Source organism: Rutidosis leptorrhynchoides, chromosome 1 (assembly GCF_046630445.1).
Source record: "Rutidosis leptorrhynchoides isolate AG116_Rl617_1_P2 chromosome 1, CSIRO_AGI_Rlap_v1, whole genome shotgun sequence".
NCBI lineage: Eukaryota > Viridiplantae > Streptophyta > Magnoliopsida > Asterales > Asteraceae > Rutidosis > Rutidosis leptorrhynchoides.
Genome location: NC_092333.1, coordinates 11,632,605 through 11,637,910, shown reverse-complemented (window position 1 = coordinate 11,637,910; position 5,306 = coordinate 11,632,605). Strand labels below are relative to the sequence as shown.

Below are 5,306 nucleotides of genomic sequence, written 5' to 3'. Positions count from 1 at the left end.
TTAAAACACTACATGTATATACATTTTAACTGAGTCGTTAAGTTATCGTTAGTCGTTACATGTAAGTGTTGTTTTGAAACCTTTAGGTTAACGATCTTGTTAAATGTTGTTAACCCAATGTTTATAATATCAAATGAGATTTTAAATTATTATATTATCATGATATTATCATGTATGAATATCTCTTAATATGATATATATACATTAGATGTCTTTACAACGATAATCGTTACATATATGTCTCGTTTAAAAATCATTAAGTTAGTAGTCTTGTTTTTACATATGTAGTTCATTGTTAATATACTTAATGATATGTTTACTTATCATAGTATCATGTTAACTATATATATATCCATATATATGTCATCATATAGTTTTTACAAGTTTTAACGTTCGTGAATCACCGGTCAACTTGGGTGGTCAATTGTCTATATGAAACATATTTCAATTAATCAAGTCTTAACAAGTTTGATTGCTTAACATGTTGGAAACATTTAATCATGTAAATATCAATCTCAATTAATATATATAAATATGGAAAAGTTCGGGTCACTACAACATCTTTCACCTCTTGCATCGACACCTCTCGGATCATGCGACTAGCTTTAGAATTCGGAATAAATTTTGAGAACAAAGTATGCGGCTGATCAATGTCATCTACAGGAGAGGAGGATCCAACAAAATTTTCATAATACTTTACAAATAACTCAGGAACCTCAATTTACAAATTTGCTAAATGTCGAAGCCAAACAACTATCATCAGACATTCAGACCCACGTATTTGCTTCCCCTTTAAATAACAATTTTCACACTGATTCTTTGACAAAATCTGCAACAAGGTGCATGTTAGGTATCTCTCATCTGCCATTTTCCCCTCTTTATATTAGAGCGCTCCCAATGGAACCGCCCAGAAGCTCGCCCACCTGGGCGCCGTTGGCAGCGGCTCGCCCAGGCCACCGCCCAGACCACCGCCCAGCTCGTCGCCCCTCTCTTCGTGCTTTGGTGAAATATTTCTGGACGGAAGAAACAAGTTAGTGATTTTCTTTTCCTTTTTTTTTATTTATTTGTTGGAGCTTCAAACCCATTTTCATGAGTGGTGTGTATGTGTATGTGTAAAGGTTGAAGATGAAGAAAGTACTCCGTATATTGTTTATTTTAATTTATGGTGGGGACCACCGAATTTGCTAGCTGTATACCCACTACATTTTGTTTTATCTTTTTAATACCCACTATATTGTTTATACCTACTTTATAATAATTAAAAATTATACTCTTAATATTTATAATAAAAAAATAAAAAATTAAAAAAAAAAGAAGGAAGGAGTGTCATGATTGAGAGTGTTTAGTTCTGGGTTTAATTCTGGGAAGTAAGTGGGAAAAAGGTGTTGATTGGCGTTGAGGACTAAGCTGGAGACACTCTTATAGTACTCGTATTATTTTTATAAAAATCACTTTATTAAATGATTTACTCCATCAATAGACGCACACAAAATTGGGGACGCAAAATCTCTGCTCATAGAACATACATACACACTCAGAGTACACACTTCTCTGTGTGTTTTTTGCGTTGTAATTTTGTTTTCTAAGAAAAATCTACTCGTATAAAGAAAAAAGGGGATCTGGGTTTGATAATATACCTTTCTTTTCATCTGGGTTACCAAAGATTTTTGTGAAAAAACCCTATAAAGATAAAGATCCATTCAAAACCCTAATCTAGGTCACTTGGGTCAACATTCTTGATTTATAAAAGAATGATAAAAGATTAAATCTTTTTGTTATTTATGGTTAAATCAATGATGGGTAATCAGAGTTTTGTTTACCCAGTGCTTGGGTTTGCATCTATTCTCGTTTTTCTCTACTTATCTTTTGGGGATTTCTTATATGTAAATTACAAGAATGGCCCAAAATTAAGTTTTGTTGAGAGAAATGGGACTAAGTTTGTTGCGGATGGTAAACTGTTTTATGTGAATGGTTGGAATTCATATTGGTTTATGGACCATGCTGTACATGATTATAGTCGCCCAAGAATTAGGGAAATGCTTCAAGCTGCTGCTAATATGGGTTTGACTGTTTGTAGAACATGGGCTTTTAATGATGGTGATTATAATGCTCTTCAGATGTCACCTGGACAATTTGATGAGAGAGTATTCAAGGTATAAATTAAGCTTTGTACAGTTTGTGTATTATGGCAGGTATTATAAACTACTCCGTACTTGGTACTACTTATTCCGTGTTAATTTTTTTTTTTTTTTTTTTATTTGATGGGAATTGTATATATCTTTTCATAAATGTTACTAGCATTGTTGGTACTGGTACAGTTTGATGCGATGATATTCAAGGTATAAAGTACCTGATAATCTGTATACAATTGTGATTTTATTTGTTGGTAAATTGTGGAATTTTTTCATGGATGTTACCTTTATTGATAGGGGAGGATTCAAGATAAGGACTTTTGTATAATGATTATAGATCTTTTTAGGGTTAGCATTATTGATAGCATTATTTATGCAACTTCTTGATTATATAGATGTTGTATCTGATGTGTCGGGTAGTAATGTATTTTTCCATTCATTTCGGGATTCATTATATGATAAATGTGATACAGACATCAGCTATTATGTTTTAGTCTTTTGGTTACAGATGTAAGCAATAATCTATATATCGTTTGTTTATGTGTGCTCTCCATGTTTTTGTAATTTCATATTCTAATTTAAGCTTATATATTCCTAGTCCAATTGGCTGTATTTTTAAGTGAGTTTTCTGGTTTTTATTGCTAGCCAACGTTCATTCTTGTGAAAAATGCCTAAAAGATATTATAGTTGTAAGAACAGAATAAACAGTTTGGAAATTGGGAGGTGTAATAGCGAAAATAACTTTTTGTTAGTTTATTTACGAAATCCATTATCCTCGTACAGTGTTATTTTTCGTGTTTTTTGTTTTTGATGAAAAGGAAATACAGGTTAGTAGATTACTTAACTTAGATTATGATTGCTGAAATAGATGTATAATACAGCGTGTGATATTTATCTAGATTACTTAACTTAGATTATGATTGATGGTTATGCAAGGTTTTATGCAAGGTTTATGATATTGATCTGGGACCTTAAGACCATTGAACAGCATCTAATATTGGGTTAATTACTACATGTTGAGTTGTTGACCTTGTTGGCCAATCAAAAGTGATTGTATTAGAAAGCCAAGTAGTGGTTGAAATGTTCAATAACTTCTTGTGCTCAAATTGTAAATTTTATAATAATAGTTTATAAAGAGTGACCGCGATCTTTGATTTTAATTGTTACTAGCTTATTTGTTTTTTCCATTTTAGAAATTCTACCTGATTAATTTGATAAAATGGGAATCATTGCAGGCATTAGATTACGTGAACCATTGGCCTATTTCTGTACCTCAGTCTTGCATGTTTCTCTGTTGGTTAATGTCTATAACTGTATATCTAAATTATCACCAAATAGAACACTCTTGTCCGATTTTTGGCTAAGAGGTTACTATTTGACACTCGAGAATCACAACTCACAAGCGGACTATTTTCGGTGTCACATTTGCATTTTGCATATAAGACAACCAATGTGATTGAAAATATGTTATTTTGCTGTTTGTTATAGTTAGGTATGCTTTTTGATGTTGCAGACCATCTTTGACGAGGAAGAACACAGTTACCGGAGTTGTGTATAGGGACGATCCCACAATTATTTGGGTGGGAGTTGATCAACGAACCTCGTTGTATTACTGATGGTTCTGGTGATACCCTACAAGTACGTCGTATATAAGTATATGTGATAATATGGTTAGCTTCATATGCGGGCTATTATTATATTTGGGTCAGGTTGGGTCGTATAAGTACCCTGATATCTGATCTGTTGGGAACACAAAAGGGTTGAAATGGCCACTTTAATGTATAATAAAAAGTTAATTAGAAAGGGACTGAACTAATCATACGACTTGTAAATTCAGGATTGGATAGAAGAAATGTCATCATTTATAAAATCTATCGACAGGAAACATATGCTGACGATCGGTCTCGAAGGATTTTATGGGCCTAAAAGTTCTAAAAAAGACACCGTCAATCCGGAATTTTGGGCTGCTGATCTCGGAGCTGATTTTATACGTAATTCGGCACCCGCAACCATTGACTTCGCCTCTGTTCATATATATCCTGATCATTGGTAAGCTTTTGCAGCATTGTTCCTAAGTCCAACTTTTTATTACCATTATTATACAAAGTTACAAACCATTCAACTTTTGGAAACCATTATAATAATAATTAAAAAAAACATTCTAGCTGCAACAATTGTTATAAAAGCCTCCGACTTGGAGAGCAGATATAAAAACCAATTGGACAGGTCAATGTTTAGGTTTCCAGACCGAATTGTCTAAATGGTTAAAAAAATATGCAAGATTTGTTAACTTTGTCTTGATAGGTTTAAAAAGAGGAGCCTTGAAGGAAAGTTGAAATTTGTGGGTAAATGGATGCGATCTCACATTGAAGACGGAGACCAAGTGCTGAAGAAACCCGTGATGTTTACTGAATTTGGTTTATCAGATTTAAACAAAGGTTTTGACCCTGTGCAACGAGACCAATTTTACAAAACCGTATTTGATGTCATTTATGAATCCACAAAGAAAAACGGAGCTGGGGGAGGATCGTTTACATGGCAGTTTCTCGTTGAAGGGATGGAAGATTATAATGACGATTTTGGGATAGTGCCATGGAAGATAGCTTCAACTTATGAGATTATAACGCAACATTCGTGCAGGTTAGCGAAAGCCCATGGCACTATCGCCTCTCAGAAGAACAACTTAAAACAAATTTGTAGATAAATTATTATTATTTTTGTTTAATGAAGGTTTTGATTGATAGTTCGTGGGACTAACAAAAGATGGTAAAACAAATACAAAGGATGATCATTCATGAATATCAATTACCAAAAAAAAAAAAAAAAAAAAAAAAAAAAAAAAAAAATTACTTCTAGAACGAAACCAATAAAAAAAAATAAAAGACGAATGTATGAAATGCCCATTTTTTTAGACCGACCTCGCGGTCGCGAAGTCCCTTGCAACTTTCTAAATAAGAGAGATAAAAGAGTTTTACGCCCCCTCGAAACTTGCTCATGAGCGAATTTCTAACACACTTTGACAACATTAACTTCTATACCAGAATGAATCGTTTTACAAAGTTAAAGTTAAAACAATGGAGTCCCCGGGGCCTTAGAGCTCTCAAAATCCCGTAAGGCTCTTTTGATTTCCTCAAGAAGCCCGAAATCACTGCACAACATCTATTATCTTCATCA

General features: G+C 33.3%; 1 pseudogene; it reads left to right on the top strand.

Annotated features, from left to right (window-relative positions):
* The first annotated feature begins 1,463 nt into the window (after window positions 1-1,463).
* Window positions 1,464-4,922, top strand: LOC139839505 (mannan endo-1,4-beta-mannosidase 2-like; annotated as a pseudogene).
* Window positions 4,923-5,306: the final 384 nt, after the last annotated feature.